The following is an 18,332-nucleotide window of genomic DNA, read 5'->3' as shown; positions in this document are numbered from 1 at the left end:
TAGTTACACAAGTGCAATATGTGAGTTTAGTCCTGCAAAGAGACAGGCAGATCCCCTGTACCATGTGCTCTTCACAGAATTATATGGGATCAATACAGTGCATATCAACACAGATTAGAATGGCTCTCACTCACAAATAAAGTAGATGGGAAAGCACTGCATGGCATAAATTGGGAGCCAGTATACAGTGTAATGAGTGCAAGGCCAGAATTGTATCAGTCAACAAGCACTCTTAAAAGAAGTGTGGAAAGCAAAAATGGCAGTGCTCTTCTATTCCAGTATGTGCTGAGGCTTCTGGATTATGCAGCTGGATGCACACAGTACTTAGCAATGGTAGCATAACTCTGCACTCAGAGTGAAATCAGCATAACAGAGTAGTGGAAGGAGGGGATATAATTAAAGGAGGAGACAGGGTGTGGCCAGGACATAGGTGCTTAAATAATATCTACTTCTCAGGATGTAGAGCAGCCAACTGCTCAGTAATTGCCACTGCATCTTTAGGGTCGCAATTATCTCCAGAGCCTTAATGTGCTCCCTTAGCAAGGTTTATAGAACCTGAGGATCTGCATAGCAACAGATCCATACTGCTTCCTCTCTTTCTCCTTTGTTCCCTCACACCTTACTGACTGGTATCTGTGAGAGCCTGCCTGCTCTATTCAACAGAAATACATCAGTTCTGCCACCATGACTTGTTCACATGCGTAGAGGAACAGGCAGGATTTGTTCCTTAAGAAGCAAAATATGTCTTGTGAGGCAGCGTGTGCATTTGCGCTCTTACTACTCACTATACAATTTTTCAGCATAAGGTGTAAGTTATTTACATATTTTCTGTTAACATACTGTAGTAACGGCCTGAACCAAAAATCCATTGAAGTCCAAAGACTCCACTGACTCTTATGGGATTGGGATCAAATCCTTAATGCTGGTATGGGAAAGAATTTTGTGTTGATGCAAGACTTTTGAGTTCACAGATGGCAATAGAAGCAGGGTCATAGAAACGTGTCTCTGATTTACTAGCTGAAATGTCAAATGATGTTAGTCCATCTAATGATGGGAAGTAAGACCCACTCATATTGGATAAAAGAAAACTAAAGCATGATTCTAGAGCCTATTTGATTAAATTGTTTATGAAGTGACAAGATGCACCCAATTTATTAATACTGTTTTTGATACTATATTTAATTGTTTAATAGAAGCATTATGACATCGTAATTATACTGATTTTGTATAGCATAGTGAATCTGAATGTCTTTTGGGAGCTAGCCAATAAAAAAGGTTTTAATACTTGCTTGAACATACTTATATATAGAATTTGTATTTGGAGATTTGTACATGGGAATCAAAGTACAATAAGTAACTTTCTTTTGTTTTTGAACACAATAACGTCTTACAGGTTCATATATTTACTGGGATTCGCTTTGTAGCAGGTAAGCTTGACATCAATAGTGTCTTATAATACTGAATAACTGATCAAATTAAAAAGCTGAAATTTACATATGGTGAAACTTATCCCAGTCAAAGGACTTCTGTACATCCCTTTGGATTGATAATGCTCCACTTAAATCCTGTGTTAAGGATTGAAGTGGAGAATTAAAGTTATTTACTGGTGTGATGGGATTCCCAGGGTATGACCTGGAACTGGGGTACCGCTGTGCCCTCTTAACTCTCCAGCCTAGACTGTCTCTCTCAATGCTTTGCTAGTGACAAGCAGCAAACCACTCCAGACGCTGTTGTCACTCAGCACAACAGCATGCGGAGCCCCACATCCAGCTAGATTGAGTGAATGCACCCAGAGCCACTTGTGAAAGGCAACAGCCAATTCTCCCCAGCTTCACAGCCTTGCACCTCCAGAGCTGTACCATCTTGCCCTGGTTAGAAGCCTGTTCATTTGAAGTTTTTGCCTTCTCAGCGTTCTTATTGCTTCCAGTGTGGGTGGGGAAGGAGAGAGGCGAAGGTATGATGCGCCACTGTTCCCAATTTTATATCCTTAGTTTATGTGCCTAGAAAACATTTGCCCAGACATGTCCTGGTGGGTTTCCTGAGCAATCCCTGTGGTGGTCTCGTGCAACTGAGCCATAGAGTTGAGCAGTCACCATTATGTGATGCTTGTGCAACTGTCATTGAACTGTAAATCCTTTAGTTACAACTCCACTGGTGATTAATGGTGGAAGTGATGAGCAGTAGAGACTCTCAAACTTAAAACATATTTCAGTAACAACCATACAGCAAAATCTCATAACTTCATACACACTAATGATATACATATTTGGAAAGAACAATGGGTTTCAGCAGATCATTACCTTTCATAAGATATCTTACTTGGCATGCTTTGTATGAATATCACAACTGTATATAAATGATGACTATGAGGGTTACAGGGTGCTATTTTTAGGTACAGTGTGTCACAACTAGGCCTTTTGCTAGCCCTCTACAATGTGATGTATTTCTCTCATAGAGAGTAGCTTAAGGAAACAGAAGAATAAAACTTGACTGTTCAGTGACAAAATATGAATACAAATATGAACTGATCATAACACACAGTCTCAGACTTGGGAGAAAGACCTGGGTTTAAATCACACAGGAAGTCTGTGCTGTAGTGGTGAAGTCAGGGAATTTACATAGGCATAAGTACTTAGATTGTGCAGAGTCCTGTGCGTGTGCTCTCACTCTTCTAACTTTTTACCTTTGTCTCCCTTCCTTCTAACAGGAAGGATGAGATTCTTTTTAAAGTCTTTAACGTGATAGTTTTGTTACCAGTTAGTTTATGGGGTATATTTAGGAGGTCGGGGTATATGATACATATAGATTCAAGAAAACTGCATGACTTTCATTTAATTGTTCTTCCATCATTTCTTTGCCCAGTGCTAGCTACAAATTTACCTTTACATTTTATCCTTGAACTAAGGTGATAATTACTGTGCCTGGAAGTAACCCTTTTTCTTCAAAAGACAGTTTATTCACGGAGTTCTTACAGTTGGTGAATTTGGGTGGTGTGACCTGTTTGTTGATACAAGTGGTATTACTATACTTAGGCTTGGCAGAATTTGATTTTTGTATAATTTTGACAGATAATATTGATATTAAACATTTTTATTGAATTAAATTTTCACACTTGCTTTGGAAATTGTGTGTGTGGGTCAGAAAATAATTATTTAACAACCATAGACATAGAGATTCAACAAGTTAAAACTTTATAACAGTTAAAACATAAATTGTCAACATCCTATATCAAAATTTTAGCCTTAAATCAAACAGTTCTCAAGCTGCTTTTTCCTTACTTTGTCTATCTGTAAGTTTCAATTATTATTGATAGAAATACTTTTCATTGGTTTGTGTGTATAGTGAAATTGACATTTACCAATAAAAATCTAATCCTTGCAGGCCTAGCTATATATGATCCAGGGTGCTGATTCTTTGGCATTTGTGCATGTACAACTGCCACTGATTTTAGTGGAAGCTGAATATGCAAAACTGATGGAATAATATTCCAGGATATTGGAAGTGTTTTGTCACCCATCCTAGACTCCATACTTTGGACTACTAGCACTCATAGTTTGGTCTAAAATAAATAAAAAAACAAGAGTTCTTCCAATAACATAGATAACCTGAAAAATAAGGCATAAATATAATATCAGAAGGTCATAAAAATGAAACTAAATCTAGATTTTTTTTCCCCTGCCCCCTACATTTATCTTTTGGATTTATAAAGGTAAGGAACCAGATTCTCAGCTGATGTAAATCACTATAGTTCCACTAGTTTCAGTGGAAATTTACTCATTTACACAATGGCCCAGGTAGGAGACCTTCTAAGAAAGAGGCCCAACTACCTACTCCTTATACAGTCCTTGGCATATGCAAGATTCCTCAAGCAAAACACAAGAAGATTTTGAAACAGTGAAGAACATGTGGCAAAGTAGACTATTTCATTGATTTGTGGTGGTGATTTATCCTGACTATCACACTCTTGGATAAAATTGAAGAAAATGTCTGCCTGCCAAGCAGCAGATCCAGGAGCTCTCTGGAGGCTTAATCTCTCACAGATAGCAAGCAATATGAGCTTAGTTAAAATGTGGAATTCTCCAAAATAGAATCCTCTGATGCTGTGATGTTGCTTTCTGTTTTGTGAACACTGTATTTCTTTTTGTCATTTTATGAGAGTATTTCTGAATTGTCCCATGATGACAAGAGGAGATGCTGAAAATCTGTGTGTCTTTTAGTAATACTTTGCTTGATGAAATAGTTTTAGTGATGGAAAACTTTTAAGAGGGTCACTCTTCAGTGATTGTCTTTTGTCCTGCTAGTTCTCCAGTGAAAGGACTAATTTATCCCAAATTGTATCACAGCAATGTAAGCAGGCAGCATTCTCACCTAGATCTGAAAAAAGTTCACATATTCCATATGTAGAGCAAACCCATACCCCCCTTGAGTTTGGCTTTAGTAACATAAATAATAGTAGAAATGCTACTAGAAATGCTAGCCCAGTCCTTCCTCCCCCTGGCTTGGCTATCTCTAGGTTTCTTTTTATTGGATCTTTCTTTTCCAGATCTGATCTCTTTTCCTGCAGACAGATATTCCAAACTTACTTATGTTCAGGATGGAGTTAATGAGTCACCTGCCACAATTGTTATGTCAAGACTGGGTTTAAATATCATTAGCTAGCATGTTCTAACAAGCACGTTCTGAAATGCTAGTGTGGACAAAGCACTTCGTAGTTGTACACATGCTAGCTGGTCACGCTGAAGTCTAGCAGTTAGCACATGTTAATGTCATCACTGGACTCTTAAATTGTGCTAGCTAACACATTTTAGAAAAAGGCACCATTTTGTCCTACTCAAGACAAACCCATTGAGTATTTAGGAATTATCATCTCTCTGTTGAGTATCAGTACCTACCATGAGGGTGCATCAACAGAAGAACCCAGCATCCCTGTTGTGTGGAAACTATGTTAATCCCAAACCTGATGTATTTTTCTCCCTCTCATTACAATAAATATATTGTGCCTCTGACTGATTAGCTATGTTCCCTTTTTAGGTTTAGTCATAAAATTCCTCTGCTTTTTGTTTTCTTTAAACTGTCATAAGAACATAAGAATGGCCATGTTGGGTCTGACAGTGGCTAGTGCCAGATGCTTCAGAGGGAATGAACAAAACAGGGAAATTTGTCAAGCAATCCATCCCCTGTTGCCCTTGCCCAGTCCCAGCTTCTGGCAGGCAGAGGTTTAGGGATACCCAGAGCATGGGGTTGCATCCCTGACCATCTTGGCTAGTACCCACTGATGGATCTATGCTCCATGAATGTATGTAATTCTTTTTTGAACCCAGTTATACTTTTTGGCTTTCACAATATCCCGTGACAACGAGTTCCACAGGTTGGCCATGTGTTGTGTGAAAAAGTATTTCTTTGTTTGTCTTTAAACATGCTGCCTATTAATTTAATTGGGTTACCCTGGCTCTTGTTATATGAAGGGGTAAACAATGCTTGCTTATTCACTTTCTCTGCACCATTTGTGATTTGATAGACCTCTATAATATCCCCCCTTAGTTCTGTTTTCCAAGCTGATCAATCTGTTTTTTTAGTGTCTCTTCAGATGGAAGCTGTTCCATACCCCTAATAATTTTTGCTGCCCTTCTTTATACCTTTTCCAGTTCTGGCATATCTCTTTTTTTGAGATGGGGTGATGAGAATTACATGCGACATTCAAGGTGTGGGCGTACTATGGATTTATATAGTGGCATTATGATATTTTTGTCTTATCTATCCCTTTCCTAATGGGACTTAACATTTTGTTACCTTTTTTGACTGCAGCTGTGCATTGAACAGATGTTTTCAGAGAACTATCCCCAGTGACTCCAAGATCTTTCTTGAGTGGTAACAGCTAATATAGAACGCATCATTTTGTATGTATAATTGGGATTATGTTTTCCACTGTTCATTACTTTGCATTTATCAACATTGAATTTCATCTGTCATTTTGTTGGCCAGTCATTCACTTTTGTGAAATACTTTTGTAGCTCTTTGTAGTCAACTTTAGACTTAACTTGAGTAATTTTGTATCCTCTACAAACTTTGCCACCTTACTGTTTACCCCAGATCATTTTTGAATATGTTGAACATCACTGGTCCCAGTACAGATCCCTGGGGGACCCCTTTGTTTACCTCTTTCCATTGTGAAAACTGACCGTTTATTCCTATCCTTTGTTTCCTGTCTTTTAACCAGTTACTGATCCATGAGGGGACCTCTCCTCTTATGCCATGACTGCTTATTTTGCTTAAGAGCCTTTTGGTGAGAGACCTCGTCAAAGGCTTTCTGAAAGTCCAGGTGCGCTATATCCACTGGATCACTCTTGTCCACATGCTTGGTGACTCCCTCAAAGAATTCTAATAGAATTGTGAAGTATGATTTCCCTTTACAGTTGCTCTTCCCCAACAAATTATGTTCATCCATTTGTCTGATGATTCTGTTCTTTACTGTAGTTTCAACCAATTTGCCTGGTACTGAAGTTAGACTTACCACCCTGTAATTGTCAGGATCACCTCTGGGACCTATTTTAAAAATTGGCATTACATTAGCTATCTGCTGGTTATCTGGTACACAGGCTGATTTATGTGATAGGCTACACACCAAAGCATAGGTGCTGGAACTAGGGGTGCTGGTGCACCTCCTGACTTGAAGTAGTAATAAAAATCCAAATACATGGTTCCTGCCTTCATCACCCTCACTAGTACAGTGGTGTTGAAACAATTTTTCTAAAGTTAGTAGCTCTACAATTTCATATTTGAGTTCCTTCAAAATTATTGGGTGAATATCATCTAGTCCTGGTGATTTATTACTGTTTGTTCCAATTTGTATCCACTTGTTCCAATTCCACCTCTATTGTGGACAGTTCCTCAGATTTGTCACTTAAAAAGAATGGTTTGGATGTGGGACTCTCCCTCACATCCTCTGCGGTAAAGACCAATTCAAAGAATTCTCTTAGCTTCTCCACAATGGACTTGTCTTACCTGAGTGCTCCTTTAGCACCTTGATTGTTCCATGGCCCCACTGATTATTTGGCAGGCTTCCTGCTTCTGATGTACTTTAAAAAAATTGCTGCTGTTTTTTGTGTTTTTGGCCAGTTGCTCTTTTTTGGCCTGCTTAACTATACTCTGACACTTGTTCTTATCTATTGTATCTACACTTAATTACTACACTTGTCTTTATTCCTATGTGTTGACTATCAGGTTTTCTTGATGCTCTGCTTGTTATAAGGAAGATTCATATACAGTTAGGTGATACTACAGCTATCTAATAGGTCTAATCTGTAAAAAGAAAAGGAGTACTTGTGGCACCTTAGAAACTAACCAATTTATTTAAATTGGTTAGTCTCTAAGGTGCCACAAGTACTCCTTTACTTTTTGCAAATACAGACTAACACGGCTGCTACTCTGAAACCAGTCTAATCTGTAATGAGCAAAAACCTTTTGTTGGGATATTTCATTGTGGAACATTTTGCCCCTGTAACCTTGGATTTTAGACTTCCCAATTGAAAACAGGAACTTTCAGATTCATTTTTAAATGAATCACAATGAAACAACTTATCAATGACAAATTGAGGAGGATCCCATCCTGGCTTGTATCCTGGCAGTTTTATGAGTGAGCCTCTGAAAGAGGATATCTGTGTAGGTTTGTTTAGAAAAGTTGTGGGACTATATTACATAGAATTACATGGGGATTAGATTTTCTTTTCTTGTGGATTGTGCAACTCTATTCTATGTTGAGTGTTGCCATTTTTTAAAAAGTTAATTAAATGGTTTTGAAATGTTGAGACAATTGTTTTCTGCTTACAGTTGATATGGTATTGTGTTCTCTGAACCAGTATATGCCTTTGCCACCTTCAGCTATAAAATATCGTTTCAAGCTGAAACTTGTCAAACAAGGTCACTGTGGCTTTATTTTCTTTTGAAGGTTTTGTTCTGAGCTAATTTAGTGCTTGTGAAAAGTCAGAGTGACGACAACACTGAAAACTGAAGTCTTCTTTTACCTACAGAAAAACCGCAGTGCTACTGCAGCCTTCTCCATATTGCCCTGACAACCTGTCATCCGGCTGTACCAAAAGGAGAACAGGAGACACTTGATATGGTTTTAATCAGCCGCAACTTTATTATTAGATGTTTGGGACTACCTGGCAGATAAAATACAGTGCAGGTAACTCCATGATCATTCAATATCTACTGGGGGGGAAAGGGGGGCTTCTACTAGCCCCCTCCCCCCTTTTTTTTTCATCCAGGTCACCAGCCAACCCATTCCAGGGACCTTAATATCCCCTTCTCGAATGAGGGTTAATGTGGGACTATAAGGAAGGAAGGTTGGATCCCTGTTGTGCCAGTCATACGAGCCCTGAACCTCACTCCCTTCTCCCCACCCCCCGCTACTTTAAAAAACACCTTCATGTTAAGTACTTTGCCAAGCCATTCATCTGGAAACTGACTGTGGAGTACCTGCACTGACATCCGCCATGAGGAAGGACTAGCAATTAGCTTGGCTGCCTGCCCAAAAGCTCAGTTGGGTTCCCAGACATCTCCTAACACCCCCTTTTTATATCTGCCAATAATGTACCTGTGCCCAAGTCTGATAGGTAAACCCCATCTTCCCAAAATAACGCTGGTACCCCTTATGCTATGCCAGGATATGAAATTACTGCCCTTCCTGTGGCCCCCAGGAATTTGGCCACCTCCCTGTTCACATACCTTCTCGCTTTGTCCACCCAGGGGGCTTCACATTTCCCTGCCAGACCCCATGTCCAACCACACAATTTTTACTCCTGGAAAAATTTCCAGGATCTGTCTCAAGTCCATCTTCACTCCAAGCAGTAAGTCCACCCATTTACACATTCCCAAATCATTGGGGAAAATGTGTACCACAATTATATCTGGTGGGGGCTGATGCCCCCCACCCCCAGAGTACAGTAATGGCATCAGCTGGTGCTATCACACGCCATTCCCTCTATGCCAATTGAGGATTGCTTCATCACCGAACCCCAGCTGTGAACCCTTGGGCAACTGGGAAGCCCACGTAGGTGCCCAATAAACAACACTATGCCCACAGATCCACACCACCATCTACATGGCTAGTCTGCCCACATCTAGAATAAAAATACAACAAATTAATGCTCACTCACCTGCTGGGGTCTCATATATGTTCTGTATACTTCTGAATGACAACTCCTGATTGCCTGAATTGCCTCTGCCCCAATGCCCAGCAGTGCTGCTGCTGTAGCTACCCTGATCCTGAATACTTGGGAATCAAATTCCAGGCCTGGCAGCCCCAACCTCTTCAGTCCTCATCTCAACATCATAACGAACTGGCACGTTGTGAGAGGACATCCATCACTGTTTATAAAGAGGGGCCTATCCTTCCCCAGTTGTATTGACATGTATGCCCTCAAAACCTCCACAGGGCAGACCCCGGACTCACCACTGTCCCATGGATAACAGATTCACCCAGCCTCCCGGATCAGTCTTTGACCTTCACAAGTTTAATATCGCTGCTTGCCCCTGCCAGTGTAAATCCCACAGTTCCAAACCTCTTCCTGTAGATTCCCTACAAGACCCAGGTACCAGCTCAATGATCCTCTCTGTCCTGCATCCCCGTGGTGCCATGCAGACTCATGTGCTGCAGTCCTCTGATTCCCTCCTGCTTTGCTGCGGGGAAAGGGCTTCTCCTACTCCTGGCCTGTCTTTTTTTCAACTCCCCAGCCCTTCCAGTCTCTGGGGGATGAGTCAGCATCACCATGCTGACACATTCCCCTTTTGCAGCAGCTTCTGAGCCCTTCCTCCCACCCATAAACCACTATTCCCCTTCCCCCAGCTAGCTGGACAACTTGCCTCCCCCACCCACATCAAAGGTGTGGTCATTTTGGAGATAGCACTTTTAGTTTAGTTCACAATACCAGTAAATCCTTGATTTTTCCTACTGAGTCTACCAGCAAAGATGTCAATTGCGTTGTGTGTTCCTCTGATACAGACAGATACCATTGTCTCAGACATACAGGAAGAAAGACTAGATGCAAAGGATGTGGTTTAATTAGGCCACAACTTTATTAATTTATCTGGGAACTAACCAGCAATAAGTCTTACAGTGCAGGTCAACATTCCTTTCTTAATTGTTTCCATCTGGTGGAGGGCTGCTGTCAGTCTCCTGCCCCTCCGCACCTGGTCCCTCAGCCAGCTTCTGGGACTCCACCTCTGTCCCCTCATATGAAGTTAGAGGGGCTTGGGAAAGGGGGTTTTCTCCTCACTGTACCAGATATTAGTAACCCTAGACCTGACCCTCAACTTCTTCAGGGGATGCCTTCCTCCGAGTCCAGTTCCAACTCTGGTTTATCAGGGAACCACATAACCTTATGAAAGGAGTATGTGCACTAGATATCTGCAATCAGTTGACTATCAACAGCTTGACTGGTACCTCTTGATTCTACCTAGCTGGGTCCTGGGGGGGAAATGGGTGTGTCTGTCTGTGTGTGTGGGGGGGAGGGGTTGTATCCTGCCCAGGCCAATCTGGCAGTGAGGTTGTAGGGGTTATATTAGCAACTGAAAGGACACTGCTAGCACTTTACATAGGTAATTGAACAGACTGATGATAAAAGCTCTCAATCAGGAGACACTGACCACACCTAAAGGGATTTAATTCAGATGTTATTGTCTAATCAGAGAAGGAATCTCCTCACTAATTTTGTAAATGTGGTGGGGAAAACTCCAAAATTTTAGTGGGGAGACTTTATTTAAAATTAGTGGTGAGGAGATGCACAGTGTAGTGTGCAAAGTCAGCCCTTCATTGCACCAGATTCACCAATACGCTATAAATATTCACAGCAAGGAAAATCATAGTAAGGTTGAAATTCCGCCCTTAGCTCATTTCCCATTGCTTCTGTGGGTTTGTCATCACAACCTTTGCTTTATTTTAATATAAGGGGATTTGTTTTAATTATATTAACTGGATTTTTTAGAGCAGTGTAGGAGTGGAGGATATGATATAAAAATAGCACATTGGTATCATTTAGCTGGTTCATTAGTAGAAATAATTGCTAATGTTAGGTGTGTTTGACAGAGAGTTTGCAGCAGCACTCTTATGTGAGTTGTCAAACTAGATATATATTCATTACAATGTGTCAAATGACTACTTTAGGAAAAGAAAAAGCTGGGAATTTTTAAAAAATCATTTGTAAGCAGTAAAACTGTCAAACGGGGATAACTACAAAATTATTTAAAATGAACGTAAGTGTAAAGTGGTAAGATACTGTTTTTGTTAATGATTTTCTGTAAAAAAAAAAGAGGGTATTTTTAATTCTCTGCAATGTACTTACACTAAAGATATTCTTTTTCACTAATGCCATCTGTAATTATTACAAATTCTGGGCAATTTGGCTCTCATGATGGATAGGATAAGAAAAACAAGGAAAGGATAATTGCAAAGGTAGATTAAATATATATTTATAATTATTATACCCTGATTTAGGTGTAAGTATCCAGAGCGTCTACTAGGGAAACCCTTCTTTTCATACGTTTCATACTTCTTTTCATACTTTTCATACCTCTAGTCCCCCTTTTAAACCAGACTACTTGGCAGATGGGTTAGGGGAAGCAGAGGATATCATGAAAGGAAGACTTTAGAGAGGAAGGATAGTCTGGTGGCTAACACATAGGATGGGGATTGCCTGAGACACAGATTTATCCAGTCCCTATCCACTGTCCTGCACTCAGGGCTGTGGCATAAATGCCACAATCTAGCTAGGAGGACAAAGCCAGAAGTGTGGAGGGAAGCAGATTTGTTGTTTCACGCAGAGCATCACAAAGGCTTGTGCCATCCCTGCTTGCAAACTTTCACAACAGAGTCAGAACATTGCCTGGGTATGGAGTTAAGACGGAACAAATGGTTGGTGAAGGGTCACAAAACAATGGAATTTCTATTCATTTGTCTGATGGACAACTGTGGGGCATGATAGTTACTTCCTGACCTTGCAGATATACCTGTTCATTTTCAAACACAGTTTAGAGTTTGTCTGCGTGGCCCCAGAGTGTGGACTACCAGAGTGTGGACTGCAACATGTGCCAAAATGCAGTGCTGTAACTATCCTGTGTGAACACTGTTTACACAAACTAGTTACCTTGTAGTTTGTGCCATCGGAGTCCACACAGGGAAGTTACCGCACAACATTTTATTGCACACTGCAGTTCATACGTCTGGAGTCTGCCCTGCACTGCCACGTAGGCATAGCCATATACTGAATACTATACAAGCAATTCCAGTTATCACCTTTTGGATATGGAAAAGTAAGAACATGAAGACACATTTTTGAAAATGATTATTCTCACTAATCCTTCCTTACACCTTTTAGCATTTCAGTTGATTTGTAATCTTTAACTGAAGACCTGTAAAGTCCAAGGTCATTCTATATTGACACATCTGTAAGTTTGGGGAGAAAATAATTTCTGGGAAAAACGGAACAATGCAATGGCTTTATATTATATGTTGTCAGTATAATGGTCATCTTTCAGTTGAGTTCAGTCTGTAAGATCTTCAAATATGTATTGATGCTTTTGATAAGCGAGCAAAGGAAAAAGCATTTTATACTGAACAATCTTACTCCGAACAAAAATTACAAGAGCCAGGAACTTTACTGCAAGTCTGTATATACTTAACCTTTTTGCTGTTAGTCTACCCTCTATGATCCACTAATAGTCTCTTAAATCAGTGACACATTTGGACATACTAGGTACATTAAGTTAACAGAGCGGGTTTGTTATGTGGCTGTGTCCTGGAGTGTTCAACAGCCACCAAACTCTTAATGCTGTCCAAAAAAAGAGTGCAACTTTTTTATACAGGCATTAGCACAGGGCTTTAGAAGACTTTAACAGAACATCCTCCTTTGTTTTGTTTTTGTTTGTTTGTTTGTTTTGTAATATAATTTACTCTTAATTTACTCGTACAAGTGTGACCTTTAGAGTCAAGATCTACATTGCCATTTTGATAACCTACTCAAGGACCAATTTTGTAATCCTAACACATGGTGAGCTTTCATACTGGGAGCTGTTCCTTCACAAAAACTGCAGGACTGTGCCCAAAATATTGTCGTATATTTAAACGCGTAGGGTCAGATTATTCTTACACCAACTTTACCCTGGTGGAAGTGAATCTCCACTGACTTCATTGGCATCACTACTGATTTACATTGGTGTAAATGAGAGGAGATTCAGACTCAGCTTCAAGCATTTCTTTTGACATTTGTACATGTCAAAGTAGTTGTCAAAGGAATCTGCATTAAAGCTGTTATTGTCTATGGCATAATGATACTTTTTTTTACTTTGCATTTATAATATAGACGTCCTCCTCATTTTGTAAAGCTTCATCAAATTACATGTGATTTATCTGTCTGATTAAACAATATCTTATTTTTCTGTTTCCTGCTGGATATTTTCAATATGTACCACATACAAAGTTTCCACTGACATTTATTTTATTGATGAAAATTCAGCACTCCCTAATTAAACTAGAATTTATGTACAACAATTAAAAGAAGTACTTTGAGGGCTATTTTTAAATAGCTATAAAAATGTATTGTGTTGATTAAAGATTAAGTAATTTAATTAATGGAAACTGCAAAATAGGGTGTGTATTATAGGTTGTGCAAGTACAGATGACAATAGTTAAAGTTGCCCCACGCTTCCGTTATAAGGCTCTCTTTCAGTTGCATATAATTTTACCAGATATAAACCGCTGCTGCTGAAATTTTGCAGGCCAGTTGTCTGCCACAGGCTGATTTTTTTTTCTTTTGAAAGATTTGGCTAAAAATGTTCAGCCATTTCGTAAACTGAGGTAGCTCCTCTAGAAGCTGGTCCAAAGAAGACAGTAGTCTTCTATTGCTACCAGTTACTCCCTTAGCTCAAATGGTAGAGAGCGTTGTGCTGAGCACCTATAGATCCCAGCCATACTGTTGATCCATGTTGGGAGTCAATGGGGTCCCAGAGGATTAAATCTTTTTTTTTTTCAATTTTTTTTTAAACTTCGTTGTGAGGGGATGTCATTTCTTATGTTAAAAAAATGTTAAGGCTGAAAAGCCAGTCATTCAAAAGTTGTCATGAAATGTGTGAACCGAGGTTGCCTGTGCAACTTTAATTCATGCACCGCCCACATTATAATGGATTACGCATTATGATGCAGTCTTTAATCAAATGCTGACATGCTGACTTTTTTTTTTCAAAGTACACCGTTTGCATTCATCCCTGGCCCTGGCATGGGGAGTTCTGGGGTTAAAGGAGAAGACTCCTTGTGTCCTTTCCCTTTCACACCACCCACTTTAGACTAGGGACAGACTAGCCCTTTGCTTGTAGAGTACATAAGACTTTACACTGGATTTTATGAAGTTGATTTTCATGTAAGCAGTCAGGAAGGCTAGACATCACTCAAACCTGTTTGAAGCTACAATTATATGCTTACCTTGTTGCTTAATGTGTTTTGATAAATGTTGTTGATTGAGTACAATATTTGTTTGTCATTATTTGGCATGGGAAACTTTTTTTAAAAAAAATTTTGTTACTTTCCTCTGCTTCTCAGTAGCAGGGAAATGCTGTAGGTGATCCTGTTTGTGTTTTATTTTACAAAGATATTAAAGGGAATTATTTCGAACAAAGGAGAGTTAAACATAATTGTATGTCATCTTAATGTAATACTGTAGAAATGATTAATATTTCATTCACCTAATCGAAGTCACGGAACTACAGAAAGGACTGGTGTGATGGCATGTTATTGTGTATCATGAATTCTGTGCTCTACAGTTTCTTATACTGTCTTATTCCTGGTAACATCTGAGTACCTTCCAGCAATACGCTGAGCAACATGCCTAACATCGGTCATATGTGGTTTGTTCTCTCTCTGTATGTGCGCGTACACATGCGTGTGTACAATGGAGTGTTTTCTTTTGGTAGGACTATTTTGGTTTGTTTTTAAAGTATACATTGCTATGCGTTTATGTAAGAGAAGGCTAGGTTGAAGAAGTGCATCTTGCACTTGGAGAAGAAAGTGGTGAGGTTTGTGATGGCCCTTAGTTCCTGCAGGAGTTCATTCCACACTCTTGGGCTGACCCCTGAGAAAATTTGACTCCTGAACAGGTAAACGTTGTGAAGTACCTGGTGATGTCCTGCCAGTCAGTGCTTGTAACTAGAATATTTCCACACCTTTTTGCTAAAAGAGATGTACTGTCATGCAATGGAGTATCTAATTGACAGTTCCATTACACTCTCTGTTGGGAAGGGCATTGAAAATGAAAATGTGAACAACTTCTGTGCCAGGTACTGGGACCAACACATTCCTAGCCAGGGAATCTCTGGTGCAGCTGATTTTTATGTGCCATCTGTGATTAGCATTCTATTTTTTTTACTGAGCTCTAATTTTTAAAACTGATGGTAAAATCCTGGCCCTTTGAACTCACTGCCAAAACTCCCCTTGATGTCAGTGGGACTAGAATTTCATCCTAGGTTTTCAGCTATGTTCTGAATAAAATATAGAGCTCCCACAAACATGATCCCTACAAATTAAATAATATATGTTTGCACAATGTCTAGCAGAATGAGATCCTGATTGAGCCCCAATGTAATATTGAGACCTGTAGTGTACTTAGACCTCTACATCACATATACAGTATCCTGTCTGGACTGCTTCAGGCTGAAGAACGCACTGTATACTGTATCTGGATCTAATAGGTATTTGAAAAAAGACATTTAAGAGATGTGGATTGAGAACACAAGTTTGTTCAGTAAGTTGCATCTGAGATAGATATTTATTTTCTTTTTCTAATTCCTTAATGCAGCAAGGATTGGTTGAAAAAAGCATGTTGGCAGTTCTTAAGATGAGACCTTTTCGGATGACACAATTATCCAAAAAGAAAAGGAGGACTTGTGGCACCTTAGAGACTAACCAATTTATTTGAGCATAAGCTTTCGTGAGCTCACGGAAGCTTATGCTCAAATAAATTGGTTAGTCTCTAAGGTGCCACAAGTCCTCCTTTTCTTTTTGCGAATACAGACTAACACGGCTGTTACTCTGAAACAATTATCCAAGCAAGCAACATTTTAGATTTAGCAACTGCTTTAGCCAGAAACATTTTTTGTCTTATTTTTGTGAATTAGTATTAGTATTCAAACTTGAATAATCCCATCAATGTCTTGGCAAATGCTAACATTCCAAGGTCAACATCTCATGATACCTCTATTACTTATATTTAAAATAATCAAAATGTGTGGCTTCGCTAGCAGGATTGTATAAAACATGGGACATAGACGCTGTATGTTTTTTATCTTGTGGGTTAAAATGAGATATGGAGAAATCTACATAATATTGATAAATCTGTGGCCGTGCTTCCTGTTTGTTGCATGCTGTGAGAGTGGTGTGAGCTACTGTTAAAATACTCTGGCGAGAGTTAGCCAACTATAATACTTGCTTTCATACTTCGCATGAAATTGTCATTGGTAACTTATGTCCTCTACCTTTTTGTGGTACAAATTCTTAAAAAACTTAGAACTGCCTAAATGTTTGAATTGAAAACCCCAAGCCCTGTGAAACCCACCTGGCTTTGGGTTTCACTGAAATTTTCCAGCTATGTTTGTATGATGCAAACCCATGGAGATTCAAAGAGAATGAAATGCTTGTTGTGAAGAGACACCAATGAGATTCACAAAGCTCTTTGAAATCTGAAAATTAATGTAGACTTACCAATGTCAGTATTGATTTTTAAATCTCCAAGTGTTAGTAAAAAGAAAAGGAGTACTTGTGGCACCTTAGAGACTAAGCAATTTATTTGAGCATAAGCTTTCGTGAGCTACAGCTCACTTCATCGGATGCATCCGATGAAGTGAGCTGTAGCTCACGAAAGCTTATGCTCAAATAAATTGCTTAGTCTCTAAGGTGCCACAAGTACTTCTTTTCTTTTTGCGAATACAGACTAACACGGCTGTTACTCTGAAACCTGTCAAGTGTTAGTATTAGCACAAACACAAGAAAGTTTCAAATATGACAGTAAAAGCCAGTGAGATTATCCTGCAAGAGGACCAGAAGGGGCCGCAGAACATTGGTAGAGTGGACTCCTGAGGGGTTTGAGGCCATCTACCAGCATCCTGCTGCCTCCTCCTTTTCACCCCCTATTCCAAAAAGCTCACAGCTGAAATTATGCTGACATAGACATGTTCAGGTTCAACAGGAATGGAGATCTTCTCTTCAACCAGCAAATCTGGGAGAAGGAGCGGGAAAGATGAGGAGAGACAGACACACAAAGCCAAGGTGCCTCTGCTGACAACAGTGAGAGTTCGCTGATTCCACTCAAATATGTAATTACAGGCACCCACACAACTAAATGTAGGAATAATAGTATATTAGTTAAAGTAATGAAAATACGGGATGGGCTCAGGAATCATTGTATCTTTTTCTCCTGCATAGGATACTTTGTCTATGTTGAAGTTTTGGGAAATAAACTAGTTCAGCGTAATTCTTATATATATAATTTTTTTAAAAGATTAACCAAGCAGCTATAAAAACAAATGTGTTTAAGTGCAAATGTCACTGTTATGGTATTCCTACCTTAATTTACAAAGGTATAACGCAATGGTCAAATTGAGGTTACAACTGAAATATAATCAATAAGTCAATGGTTCAGTTTATTTAGCTTTCCCATTAGCAATTAATTATGATGAGTAAGTTAAGAAAAACAGGTTTTAAGATCTTACAGGAAGGCGAGTGGGCAGTCCATTGCATTTTTAATTTAAGCCATTTAGTTAAGCATTTAGCAAAGGCAGAGGCTCCAACATGCCTTAATTTTAAGTAAGTGAACCTCTCAAAATAATTTCTTGGTAGATTGCTTTTTTTTTTGGGTGGGGGGGGGAAAGCTACTTTTTCTCCCAGTCTGCAAAGAATACATTAAGCTTGGTTTGTTTAAATGTATTTCCCTCCCCACTCTAACACAGTGCCTGCATCTTTCTGGCAGGTTAGCACAGATGTAGAATAATCTATGGAAGAATTTTTGCAGCTTTCTGAAGTCTTCAATTCACGTGATTGGTCTTAACTTGGATCTAAACTGCTATTTACTGGCATCTTTGTTGATAAGCTGTAATTTAAGTACTTTCACAGGTGAGGAAGACAGGTGGTCTTTTTAACTCTTCGTTGTTCAGGCTTGGCTCAGCCAGTGGTCAGAATCTTTTGCCTCTCTTCCTTTGGAGGGCCAGTCCAAGGAGGAAAAGAGCAGGATACAACTTCAAGTGTTGTGCTGATCTGAGAGGGGGGCCCCCCCTTTACTCCACATGGTTGGCAT

General features: G+C 39.5%; 1 protein-coding gene across 15 annotated transcripts in view; it reads left to right on the top strand.

Moving 5' to 3' along the window:
* The window catches only part of RALYL (RALY RNA binding protein like), a 612,319-nt gene that overhangs the window by 52,410 nt on the left and 541,577 nt on the right, over positions 1 to 18,332 (top strand). Inside the window, exon 1 of one of the 15 annotated variants that reach the window (XM_073330694.1) lies at positions 8,164 to 8,185. The exons of the other annotated variants lie outside the window; for them this stretch is intronic. The gene's annotated coding sequence lies outside the window, so the exon portion shown is untranslated. Of the gene's footprint in view, positions 1 to 8,163; positions 8,186 to 18,332 lie in introns of those variants that run through there. 15 annotated transcript variants of the gene reach the window in all.

This window comes from Lepidochelys kempii, chromosome 2 (assembly GCF_965140265.1).
Source record: "Lepidochelys kempii isolate rLepKem1 chromosome 2, rLepKem1.hap2, whole genome shotgun sequence".
Lineage (NCBI taxonomy): Eukaryota > Metazoa > Chordata > Testudines > Cheloniidae > Lepidochelys > Lepidochelys kempii.
The sequence above is the reverse complement of the archived record's forward strand: the minus strand, read 5'-3'. Positions and strand labels throughout refer to the sequence as shown.